At 35.3% G+C, this 13,223-nt stretch overlaps 1 long non-coding RNA gene across 1 annotated transcript; it reads right to left on the reverse strand.

The window, feature by feature from the left end:
• Positions 1–12,390: 12,390 nt before the first annotated feature.
• LOC108363127 (uncharacterized) lies at positions 12,391–12,866 on the reverse strand. Its single transcript, XR_001847566.1, has 3 exons — positions 12,817–12,866; positions 12,566–12,693; positions 12,391–12,442 (listed from the first exon to the last, which is right to left on the reverse strand). It is a non-coding gene; the product is annotated as an uncharacterized LOC108363127 (long non-coding RNA).
• Positions 12,867–13,223: the final 357 nt, after the last annotated feature.

Genomic DNA, 13,223 nt, shown 5'->3' on the forward strand with positions numbered 1-13,223 from the left:
GACAGCCAATGCATTCGCTACTCAACTCTCACACCTGCTCTCAGAGAGCACTCTGCAATAAACCGACATATGCGAGCAGTGGAACCACATTTCTAGCTCATTAAGTACCACCGCCGAAGAAGTCGTCAGATTTCAGCGAGCCCGAAAGAACAACTGGTACGATGAGGAGTGTCAGGAAGCTGCAGAAAAAAAAGATGCCGCCTACAGGGCCACGCTGCGATCGGGCGCAACGCGCGCTATGTGGGACCGCTATAGGTATCTGAAGAGGGAAGCGAGACGCATTCGCCGCAATAAGAAGAGAGGCCGAAATACGTGAGTACGAAGAGCTTGAAATGCTGGCCGACACGAAGAACGCCCGAAAATTTTACAAGAGAGTTAGGCGACTTACGGAAGGTTTCAAGACCAGGGCGTACTCCTGTAAGAACAACAATGACGACATAGTTACTGATGTTCAGAACGTACCTAAATTATGGAGGGAGCACTTTTCCACCCTACTGAATGGTAGCACAGTCGATGATGACGGAGTCGATGTTCCTCCGCCTGACTATGCCGAGGTACGAATAGCAATAACGCGGCTGAAAACCAACAAAGCTGCTGTAGCTGACAGTCTGCCAGCTGAGCTATTCAAGTACGGCGGCGAGGAGCTGATGAGGTGCATGCATCAGCTCGTATGCAGAATATGGTCAGATGAACGGATGCCCGACGACTGGAATTTAAGTGTGCTCTGCATAATCCAAAAGAAAGGCGACCGCGCCATTCGCGCCAACTACCGCGGGATCAGCCTTCTAAGCATAGGTTACAAGGTCTTATCGAGCATATTGTGTGAAAGGTTGAAGCCCACCGTCAACGAACTGATTGGGCTTCAGACCTGGCAAATCCACCACAGCCAGTGTATTCACATTACGCCAAATCTTGGAAAAGACTCGCGATAAAAGCATCGACACTCACCACCTATTTGTCGACTACAAAGCCGCTTTCGATAGCACTAAAAGGAGTTGCCTATACGCCGCGATGTCTGAATTTGGCATCCCCTCGAAACTGATTAGGCTGTGTAAAATGACGATGAGCAACACCACGAGCTCTGTCAGAATTGGGAAAGACCTCTCCAAGCTGTTTCCTACCAAACGGGGTTTCAGACAGGGTGACTCGCTTTCATGCGATTTCTTTAATCTGATGTTGGAGAAGATGATAAGAGCTGCAAAACTGAACCGCTCAGGAAAACTTTTCTACAAGAGCGTGCAATTGCTGGCGTAGCCGATGACATCGACATCATCGGTACCAAGAACCGCGAAATCTGTTCTGCCTTTTCCAAGTTGGATAAAGAAGCAAAACGAAGAGTCTGGCGGTCAACGAGGATAAGACGAAGTATCTCCTGTTATCAAACAAACAGTCAGCGCATTCGTACATAACTCAAGCAACGACTGTTGCCAGAGTGCCAGACGACCTGGTCAATTTGTGAATACCCCTTATGTTTTAACCAATAATTATGCCTCTTTGTAAAGAACGGAGGCTATTGGAAAAGGCATTGAAATGCCAATGAAAATAACAGAATGATTCCCGATACATTATTTCGCTGCATTCTAAATGTACCTAAAATGGTGTGGTTGTATCGAATATACGATTTAATGGCGTAGCCATATCAAAATTTAACAATCTGTAATGAAATTCATTGTCAATACTTTACCATACATCTCCGTAGAGCAAAAAGTCTATTTAGCTTGCTAAATAGAGCGCAGAGTTGTCGTAGACTTTTCGATTTAGCTGCGTTGGGCTGTGTACATGGCGAAAAAGTCTCGCTAAATAAATCTCACTTAGACTTTGTAGGTGAGTCTCTCGTAGAGCTCTATGTTTACACGTCTCCAGCGAAATTTTTGTCTAAATCTCGCGTTTTTTCTCTAACGTGTACACTTAGCTTTAGGTTTTAAAACATATTACTACAGTAGCAATAGTTATATTTCATGTACATAATACACTCTGTCTAGATCATACATAAGTTATTTTTACGTGTATTATAGTGTGTCAAGACCATAAGCGGTATGTTTAATAGTTTTTAAGCAGTTTGTTAAAAACAAGAGAAAAGACGCTTGAATAAAACTGCAGATCGAATATACCTCATCACCGAAGCGGACGTCTTTATATTATTAGTTGCGTTCCCTAACTCGCAAGAAGTTGCAAGAATTTACAGGAATTTACCAGAAAGCGTTCCCGTACTCGGTTCTCTGGTAAAGTAATGGAAAAATGGGAGAGTAAAATCGATTCTCTCTTTGTCAGAAGTTGCAAGATTTTACCCGAAGAATTTTTGCTGGTAAAATCTGGTAAAGTGTCAAACCATCAGCTGTTCAAATGATTTAAAAGTTGAATAAGCAAAAAAAAAGGTCATCTGCATTTACACCTTAAATGTAGCGCATCGAAGAAATATAAAGTTTTGTAAGTATTTTTGTTAATTTTCTTGCGTATTTGCATATAATTTAGCAGATCGGCAAATGATTAAAAAACTGATATGTAAACAAAAAATTGCGCCCACGGTGTATTTGACAGTTTAACCAGTTTTTACCCGAAAAGCGTTCCCGTACTGTTTGGATTTTCTCTCTTTCTCTGAGCAATTTTGCTTTTTGACAGTTTTACAGGTTTTATCCATCAGATAGTAGTCTTCATCAGAAGTGGTCTTCGAATCCACATTTTATCATAAAAGTTGAGACTACAATTGAAGCAAAGTGAGACTACAATTAAAGTAAAGTTTAAAAATTAAAATAAAATGCAAGCAAACCGATCGACCCGGAAAGGTACTCCCTACTTCAGCTGAAGGAGTGGTGCAAAGTTATGGGAATTAGCGGAAGCGGCGATAAGGCTTCGCTGGCGGCAAGGCTCAACGAGCTGGCGGCGGAAGTTAGAGGACTTTGCCCAGGGGCGGATCCAGCGGGGGGTTATGGGGGTTAAAGTACGTGTCAATCAGTGGCGGACCCACGGAGGGTGTTTTAATACATAGACGCCATGTTATACATACATATGCGCCATGTTAAAACACACCGCGTACGTCCGCCATTGACTGACACGTAGTTTAACACCCAAAACCCCCCGCTGGATCCGCCACTGACTTTGTCCAGAACTCAGCAAAGACAACGGTGAGCAAAAAAAAGCAACAGAGTGAAAATTACGAGCAACGGGATGAAATAACGGAACTGGACGATAGCGAAGTAGCGCACAACGTAGAGGCAGCGAAGCAAAGCGACAACGCAAGCGGTACAACGAGCGCACAAAATGACGACGCAGGCGCAATAACGGAAATGAGCGTCAGCAGAGGCGCAAGTCCAAAAGAGCTAGCATATGTGGGCAACAACGATGTAGTGTGTGAACAAAGTGGTGACGATGGTGCTATGTGCCTTCAAAGTAATGCCGGTAACCTAACGGAAAACAAAGAACTGGAGATTTTAAGAAAAGAAATCCAGTTGCGGAAACCAGAACACCAAATATGACGACAAATGAAGTTCCGTAATAGAGGAAATTATTCCGAAATACAACAGGGGCGATGATTTTGATCTGTGGCAGTCGCAGCTACAGCATTTTCGAAATAAAGAAATATGAGTACTTTAGTTAGTTGTCCACTGCAGGATTGCGGATTGTCGGGGATTGCCGGGATGTCGTGGGTTCAAATCCCACTGCCTGAAAACATTTTTTTTACACCTCTTTTTGTTCTCTTAAGTATTATTTTAATTTTTTTTATGCATTAATTACATTGCGTTGTTATGACCTTGACAATTAAAATTAAACTACAAAAAATTTGATTAACTTGAAACAATCATGTGATATAGCTTATACAAAAAATGTAATAAAATAAAATAAAATAAATTAATGTTTATATTAAAAAAATGATAATCGGTGCTTCTGCGTTTACTACTTCAATAGCAAAACAAAACCTAAAACCTTATTTTACCATTTCAAAATCACGTTCTGCTCATTTTAAAGTTAGAATTCTGCTTTTGGCATAAAATGCATTCTAAGTTGACTATGAAAGAGTTAAAATAATGATTACTCTTAAACACAATTTTAATAGTTAAAACTTTTTTTAACTTCTCTATGACTACGGGCCAATGTAAATATTTAAAGCTGATAACATTAACGAAGGTGTGATAGAAAATAAGAACGCACGTAATGTGAATATAGTTAACGATACATCTCAAAGTGAAGTCAATGAAAGTAACTAAATAAGTAAGGTCATATCACAGATTTTTGCGCTAGATGTACACGATGCGAATACGTTCGAGCATAAAATAGGCGAAGAAACTAGTTTTTGTGACAGAAAGAAATCACAAAGAAAATGTACAGCCACATAGAGCCGCAAACCCTAAGGTAAAAAAAGAAATAAAGCTGACATTGGAAAACAATAAGCCATTCAGTTGTACTCCGAGAAGACTAGCGTATAGTGAAAAGGCAGAAAAGTTGCAGAAAATAATTGACGAATACTTAGTTAAGGGATATATACAACCTAGTGAATCTAATTTTGTATCACCAATAGTATTAGTGAAAAAAAGACCGGTGAACTTCGAATGTGCGTAGATTACAGGAAATCGAATTAAATAACAGCCAAAGATAACTAGCCCATGCCCGTTATAGATGACCTGTTAGATAGATTAGTAAATAAGAAAGTGTTTACTAAATCGGATTTGAAAATTGGTTTACTTCCACGTGTTTGTTGGCAAGGACTCTGTAAAATATACTTCGTTCACGACGCCATTGGGGCAGTTTAGAGTTTTTAAGAATGCCATTTGGGCTAAGAAACGCACCGGCAACATTTCCAAAATTCATAAGCAAAGTTTTCTCGGGTGTGATTCGAAACCTTGAAGTAATCATATACCTTGACAACATTAGCGACAGAAACTATAGAAGAACATTTCACAATACTAAAGAAAGTTTTTCAGTTGTTAGTGTAAAATAGATTGGAATTGGGTTTGGATAAGTGCGAGTTTCTTCAGTCAAAAATTTCATATTTAAGGTACGTTATTACCAGCGAGGGCATAAGGGGTGCAATGGTATTTGGGGCGATATTGTTTCAAACGAAAAACGACACAAAGTTACACCCAGTATTTTATTTTTCTAAACGTAGCAATATTTTACGCGCTAACATTAGCAATAATTTACGCGCTAAAAAGATTCAGGGTTTACTTACAAGTCATTCTGTTTAAGGTAATCACAGATTGCAATTCTATGACACTAACCCTTAATAAAAAAGATATCAACCCTAGAATCGCCAGGTGGGCACTGGAGTTACAAGACTTTGACTACAATCTTGAGCACAGGGCGGGAAAGAGAATTCAACACGTAGACGCTCTGAGTAGGGTAAACAATGTTTTAATGATAAAGACAAATACTTTTGAGGAAAATTTACTTATCAGCCAAGGCAGTGACGAAAAAATTTAGAAAATTAAAGAAGAATTACAAAATACAGAAAGTTGTCTATAAAAAGAAGGAGGAAAACTTATTGTTTTTAGTACCAGAGTCTATGGAAGAGCATATGTGACCTGGTCTACGGAAAGGGGGCTTAGGTGTCAAAAAATCAATTTTCACTTTTTGGTTGATTCGGATGGAAGATGAGATGCTTTTTCACGTGGTGAAAAGCAGAAAATCCTAACTTGCTTAGAAGTGTACTAAAAATGTAGAAACAGAAACAGTAAACGTCACTTCTTCAGTGTTACTTTTTTAAATGTTCCACACTAGCAACTTACACGATGAACTATAATAATATTCCGACCAACAACAACACTTACTGGACCAACAACAACACTTACTGGACCAACAACAACACTTACTGGACGTCCGGCGCGGAGAACAATTAACGAGATAATGAGAAACTGACGAAACGAGTTGCTTACTTTTAACAGCTTTTTCACAGAAAACTAGTTTTCGCACGTAAGCTCCCTTTTCCTAGACCAGGTCACATATACTGTACAAGTACCATGATGAAACTGGTCATATGGGCGCGGATAAAGTCACGGAAGTAATACGTAGGAGTTATTGATTTCTGAATATTAGAAACAAAAACCTTAGAGCATATAGCAAACTGTTTAAAATGCATACCATTTTCAACGAAAAGCGGAAAAAAAAGTTCTGCTTAATACGATTCCCAAAGGGAACCAGCCTTTTGAGATGGTTCATATTGATCATAACGGACTTATTAACAGTAGTTCCATTCAATATAAAAAAATTGTTACGAATTGTTACTAGTACTTGCAAGTTTTTACTGGAAATGCATTCAATAACCTAAAATATGTGTAAGAGAGAGCGAATTCGAGAGCGTAACAACCCGAGAGAGCTGCAAATACTTGCAAGTAATAATTTTACTAGCAGGAATTTGCAGGAGTCAAAAAGTAAGGTTATGTTTCAAATTCAAATGTAAACAAACTGTTTAAGAGGACGATTTGATGAAACATAATTAGTGAAAAGAAAAATTTTTAATCTATTTTATATTTTTTTATTTTTATGACGATGGAAACTATTCCCAATTAAAAAGAAAATTGCGCGCCAAAACTTAACCGTCAGAAAGTGTCAAAATGGCGTAAGTTGCAAGTTTTTACTATTTGCTCTCTATTTTTCTTTTAAGCTCTCGCTGCAAGTACTTACTGGAAAAGCTATTGAATGAACCTAGTAATGATACAAAGTACCGACACGTCTTAGTTATAATAGATGCATCCACGAACTTTGTCCGTCTTTATCCAGCCAAAACAACTGCATCAAGGGAAGTAAAACTTATAGTATCAGATAGAGGGACATGTTTTTGGGAAAGAAATAATATACAGCACATAAAGATTGCTACTAACTCCCCCCAAGCGAATGGACAAGTCGAAATTGTAAATAAAACCTTAGGACCGATGATGGCTAAAATTATATACATATTTACAAAAAGGTATAAGCTGGGATAAAGTTTTGGATTCAGTAGAATACGCCATTAACAACACAATGCATAAATAAGTCCATAAGAGGGCAACCAAGTATAGTGCTGTTAGGTGTTAGTCAGAAGGGAAAAGTTATAGATAGCCTTAAAGAAAACGTTTTAGAGTTAAGGCAGCCAACAAAGATTAGAAATATAGAACAGATAAAAGAAAAAGCGGAAAAAGAAGTTCAAAGGAAAGCTCAAGAATACAATAAGAAGCATGCAGAGAAGAACTGCTTATAAGTTTAGGTAAGCCGACTACGTAATGATGGGCAACGTAAATACTCAGTCGGGTGTGTAGAGTAAGCTAGTTCCCAAATTTAAAGGGTCGTATGTTTAATAGTTTTTAAGCAGTTTGTCAAAAATAAGAGAAAAGACGCTTGAATAAAACGCCACATCGAATATACCGCAACAAAGAAGTGGACGTCTTAATATTTTTCTGTGCAAACCATTCTGCTACACTACGACCAGAGCTGTAAAACTGTGAAATCATATGAAATTAAAAATGATAAATTTTATGTTATGTTTTCATTGAATTTTTCCTTGTTGGGGAATGTGGCTTATAATTTTCCAATTCTACATTCACTCAAAGTAGATACGATTACACACATTAACATATTCAAAGAAAGATTGAAAAAATTGAATGATGAAACATTAACTTTTAACACTGAATAAGCATTCAGATAAATGCAGCTTTTGCTATGTGTGCACACATTCATTCAGTACCAATCAATCGATGTAAATATTCTAAACACACAAAACCCACTGAAAAATACGCAAGTTGAATTTTATTAAACAGATTTCAAAATTTCAACACGAAAAATAGTTTATTGAGCGTTATCATTAATTTGTTTGTTTTAAATTTGTACAAGTATTTATAAAAAATAAAAATAATAATTGGAGAAATATTTTTAGTGACAAGAATGTCTTATGAAAAATGTAAATTATTAACGATTTTAACATCTCTGTTTCGAAAATTGTCAGCTTTTTAAATAAGTATTACCAATGTACCAATGAAGGGTATGTGCAGAAATTATTACATATGCACCTATATATCTACGTTAAAATAAGTAAACAAATTTAAGCGCGTCTGCTTCTAACTTTAGACATATACATTTTATTATTTAGTTATAAAAATTCTTAATACAAGTTTTTTCGTACTTTTTTCTTCGCTATCGGGTCAAGCAGTTAATAAAGATTCTAAAACCTGATTTGTGGGTTTGTGGTGGTTTCTACCAATTACAATAAGTCACAAATTATCAACTTTTCCCAAAACAAAAAAAAAAATAACAACATTCGTTGGGCTCTATTTTCATCTGTTTTCTTGTTAACTTCAAAACTACATGTATTAATAAAAAAAATTAAATATTGTCCGCTGTAACCTATTTCGGAAATTATTTATTTATGAGAATTTGCAATTTCAAGAAATCACTTCCTTCCAATTTTGGGAATCAAACGGAACCCCACACACGCAAAAATCGTAGAGAAAAGGAAGTAAGTAGCGCTAAATACCAAGCAACCGTTATTCGAACAAAATTATAATACACTTTTGCACAAGTGCGCTGGGAGTATAATTATTTCTTAAAACATTATTGTAAATTAGTGAGCAAACCCCTTTTTATTTTAGTGTTGTAGAATCGAAAAAAATGTGGTAGATTTGAATAAGATGTGGTAGATTTTCCAATTCATATTTTTATTGGGTATACATATCGCACACCGTCGTCAAAAGAGGCACAACTCAAAAATTAGATCAGGAAATATAATGCTAGTGGATCGTACAGATTCAACTCAATTGATGCAAAAACAAGTATAACATTAGTTTTCTACTTAGAGAATTAAAAAATATTTTCATTAATGTGAGAAAAATCCTACAGATTGATTTATGCAAAAAATCCACCAAATTATTTTTCCATTGCATAATACTTTAGCAAATATAAATATGCGAATTTTTGAAATATTAAAAAGTTAAGACACAGATATATTTAATGCAAAATTTATGATGTACCTTTTTAAAAATTTATTGATTCATTTTTATATTTCGTATTAGAATTGAGTTGAAATTTTAGACAAATAATCTGTCTAAAAATGTGGTAGGTTTGCACACTGTTTTAAATGTATATTTTGAGCAAATTGATGTTAAAAGTTAGCAATATATCCCATGTCCTTTTTTCAAAACTATAATAATAAACATGGCAGTTTTTTAGCAATTTGGTTCCTGTAATTAAGGAAATATTGTAGTTTTTACATTTTTCGAAATTACCATTTTATGGGAGGGACCAGGTTATTGGCCGATTTTTGTATTTTCAATACCCTGCTGCCCTAGAAAAAGAAAACCCGCGGACCGAATTCGGTTGAGATATCTCAACTTTTGCTAGAGTTATCGTGTACGCAAAAAATAGGACAGACAGACGGACATGGACTAATCAACTTCTCTTTTTGTTCTGAGCATTTTTATGTATATATACAAAAGTAGTACATACGAACATAAATGTATGTATCCATATCGATTAATTTTGGTTGTTCCAAATATCCGTTATGTTAAAAAAAGTTATGGTACCCCTTGCAGAATTGCGTTGTAAATATGTTTAGGAAACATTTTAATTAATAGTTAATTAAAAAATTGCTAACAGTGACCCTTCTGAAATTTCGATTTGAAAGTTTTCGAATTTAAAAACTGCAAAAAATCACAGTATACAGCATGATAAAAATATTTATAAGGTACAATCGCTGAGAGCAAGGTGTATTAAACAAGGTGTGATTGACAACTCAGGTAGGCTCTCTTTTAATATTATGCCAAAAAATATAAACAATCGATTTAAAATTCATACAAAATTTTTTCAACTTCACTTTATAGGATGGTTCTTCTGAGAGCAATGTCAAATTCAATCACACTTTGTTGAATACATTTTGGCTGAGAGCCAGCTTTAGAAATTTTGACGTTTGCTAGCATTTTGAAAATTTCTCTCGCCGTCATTTCATTTGTTGGTTTTTATTTTCACTCAAACCAAAGAATATATTTCTGTCGAAACAACAAAATTTGAATGCACATACATACATACATGTGAATGTAAATAAATAAATGAAAGCAATTGAGTTTTATGGACTTCTGCCCGCATGTTAAGGCGAAGATTTTGGCCTGCACCTAAAGATATTTTACATTAAAGGCACTCCACTTTTGCAACGAACGATCTTGTGCTTACATTGGGTCAAGTGGTGTGGCAAAATATGAGTCGAGCATACATAGGGGCACTTTGGCAAATCCGTTTTCATATCACCACAAACCTCGGTCCATTTTTGCCTTTATACGGTAATTGCAGGAACTTAAAAAACTTGTTATTGCTATGCTTGCAGAGGACAACGGAATTTCCCCAGCCGTTAAAGCAGCAACTAATTTTTCGTTTCCAATTTTTTTAGTTTTTTCAACTTCTGAATAAATAAATATTTCAAATCATAAACTTTCATTTGTTTATTTCGAATTTCTTTGACATTAGAATTATTTCGAGAGTAAATCCAAAATGCTAGCAAACGTCAAAAAACCCAATGGCNAATGTTATATTGCGTCAAAATCTCATTCGGAGACACCAGGATTGTGTCGTGGAGTACAATACCTAAATACCTTCGTTGGCTCATTGAACGCTTTACTTTACAGCGACTTGGCAGAATCAAGAGGTCTCCACGAATATCGACAAATACATTTCGGCATTTAAGGGAATTTCGTCTCTTAACATTGAATTTCTGTAGTCCAACGATTCTCACCCATTTTGTCTTGTTGGCGCCAGCGAATGCAGAACAAACATTTCTTCAAATTTAAAAAGTAAAAATTTCACTACTAACAATTTAAAAATGTTCTTAAAACTTGCAAAGAAATTTGGAAAAGAAATATCACTGTTTTTGTTTTTAGGAGTAGGGTGGGAGTGTCATTGATAAAATTAGAGCGAGAGAAAGTTTTTCTTACAAAACCTTTCATTATTGAATCATGATGGCGGACGAATTGAGCGAGCGGTTTTACCTTTAAATATTTTTATCATGGTATACAGTAACCAGCCATTGACAATATGCTTATTTGAAAATCAATACATGAAATATTGTGAATGTATAGGACTTTTAGTCATTAACCCATTGGTGCAAAAGTACCCACAAATATTTGTTGATATATTTGAAATGTAAATTTTAACAGCAAAATTCGTAAAAAAAAATAATAATAAAACAAAAATATTGTTAAGTACTACGTGGGAGGGGGGCGTGGTTATTGGCAGATTTCGTCACAATTTAACACTAACCTAAATTATACCAATGGTGACTTCGACACCGACTTTCTTTAAAATATCTAAATTTTGTTCGAGTTAGCGGTTTTACAAACAGAGAACTGAACCAATTCATCTCGTCATTCTGAATATTTTGATATAGATATATATATGCATATGTGTACATACATTTTATACGGTTAACAAACGCGCTCGCTTATCTGCATCAACCGTCTTTATTTGCGTTAATCCATGCATTATCCTCTATCAAATGTGAATAAGCAACTGAACAAATATATACAAATTTCGTTTATTTGAAAATTAGAGTTCTACCTTAAGCTAAATAATACTTGTTTTACCGCCTAATCGATGGGACCATTTTACAAAGTTAGCCCACTCAAAGTTGTGTTCGGAGCACGGTTTGACTTATGTAGGAACTACATCCGGTCATTATTGCTTCACGCTTGTTTTGCTTGGAATTTTGTTTTTCTCATTATTTTATTTTATGTGACTTGAAAATATTTTTCACTAAAAATATTTAGAATTGGATTTCATTCGGGTTAACGAAAATGACAAATGTGAAAAAATTTCAACCAATACATTCAAACAAAATGTCAAATAAGCATATTTACATTTTTTGTTTTGGCTATCTGGATAAGTGTAAACTGTGAAAAAAATATTAAGTATAAACAAATTGTGATAAATAAATTTTGTATATTTTTCTGCGAAAAATGTCTACAATCGATGATGTATATACATATGTATCAAGATGTCTCCTTTTTGCTCTACGGTTGCGATAAGTTGCTTTGGAATAATATTGCACGAGTCATTGGCTTTGGGTTAGTGACAGAAAACTTATATACATCTTACTATCTTACTAATATTATAAATGTGAAAGTTTGTATGTTTGGATGTTTGGGAAATCATCACGTGGAAACGACTGAACGGATTTGCATCAACTTTTGTTTGCAAGTAGCTTATGGGCCAGATTGGTTAATAGGCTATTTTTTTAAGAGTTGCCACCTGTTAAAAAGTTTAATTTATTTAATATGCGGGAACGACTGAATGAATTTGCATGAAAATTTGCACACAGATAGCTTATGACTTAGATTGGAAAATAGGCTACTTTTCTTAAGAGTTGCCACCTGTTAAAAAAGTTTAATTAAATTAATACGCGGAAACGACTGAATAGATTTGCAGAAAATTTTGAAAGCAGATACCTAGCTTATGATCTACAGTGTAAAATAAGCTAATTTTTTGGAAGAGTTGCCACCTGTTAAAAAAGTTTATTTTATATAATTTGCGGGAACGTCTGAATGGATTTGCATGAAAGTTTTCACACAGATAGCTTATGACTTAGATTGGAAAATAGGCTACTTTTCTTAAGAGTTGCCACCTGTTAAAAAAGTTTAATTAAATTAATACGCGGAAACGACTGAATAGATTTGCAGAAAATTTTGAAAGCAGATACCTAGCTTATGATCTACAGTGTAAAATAAGCTAATTTTTTGGAAGAGTTGCCACCTGTTAAAAAAGTTTATTTTATATAATTTGCGGGAACGTCTGAATGGATTTGCATGAAAGTTTTCACACAGATAGCTTATGACTTAGATTGGAAAATAGGCTACTTTTCTTAAGAGTTGCCACCTGTTAAAAAAGTTTAATTAAATTAATACGCGGAAACGACTGAACGGATTTGCATGAAATTTTGCACACAGATAGCTTATGACCTAGGTTGGAAAGTAGGCTACTATTTTTTAAGAGTTGCCACCTGTTAGAAATGTTTAATTTAATTAATAAGCGGAATGGAGTGAACTGATTTGCATGGAAGTTTTCACACAGATAGCTTATGACCTAGATTGGGAAATAGGCTACTTTTTTTAAGAGTTGCCACCTGCTAAAAAAGTTTAATTAGATTAATACGCGGAGAAGTCTGAACGGATTTGCATGAAATTTTGCAAGCAGATAGCTTATGAAGAGTTGCCACGTGTTAAAAAAGTTTAATTAAATTAATACGCGGAAACGACTGAACAGATTTGCATGAAATTTCGCGC

This window comes from Rhagoletis zephyria, unplaced genomic scaffold, assembly GCF_001687245.7.
Source record: "Rhagoletis zephyria isolate East Lansing unplaced genomic scaffold, Rhagoletis_zephyria_1.1 Rzeph_scaffold_01196, whole genome shotgun sequence".
Taxonomy (NCBI): Eukaryota; Metazoa; Arthropoda; class Insecta; order Diptera; family Tephritidae; genus Rhagoletis; species Rhagoletis zephyria.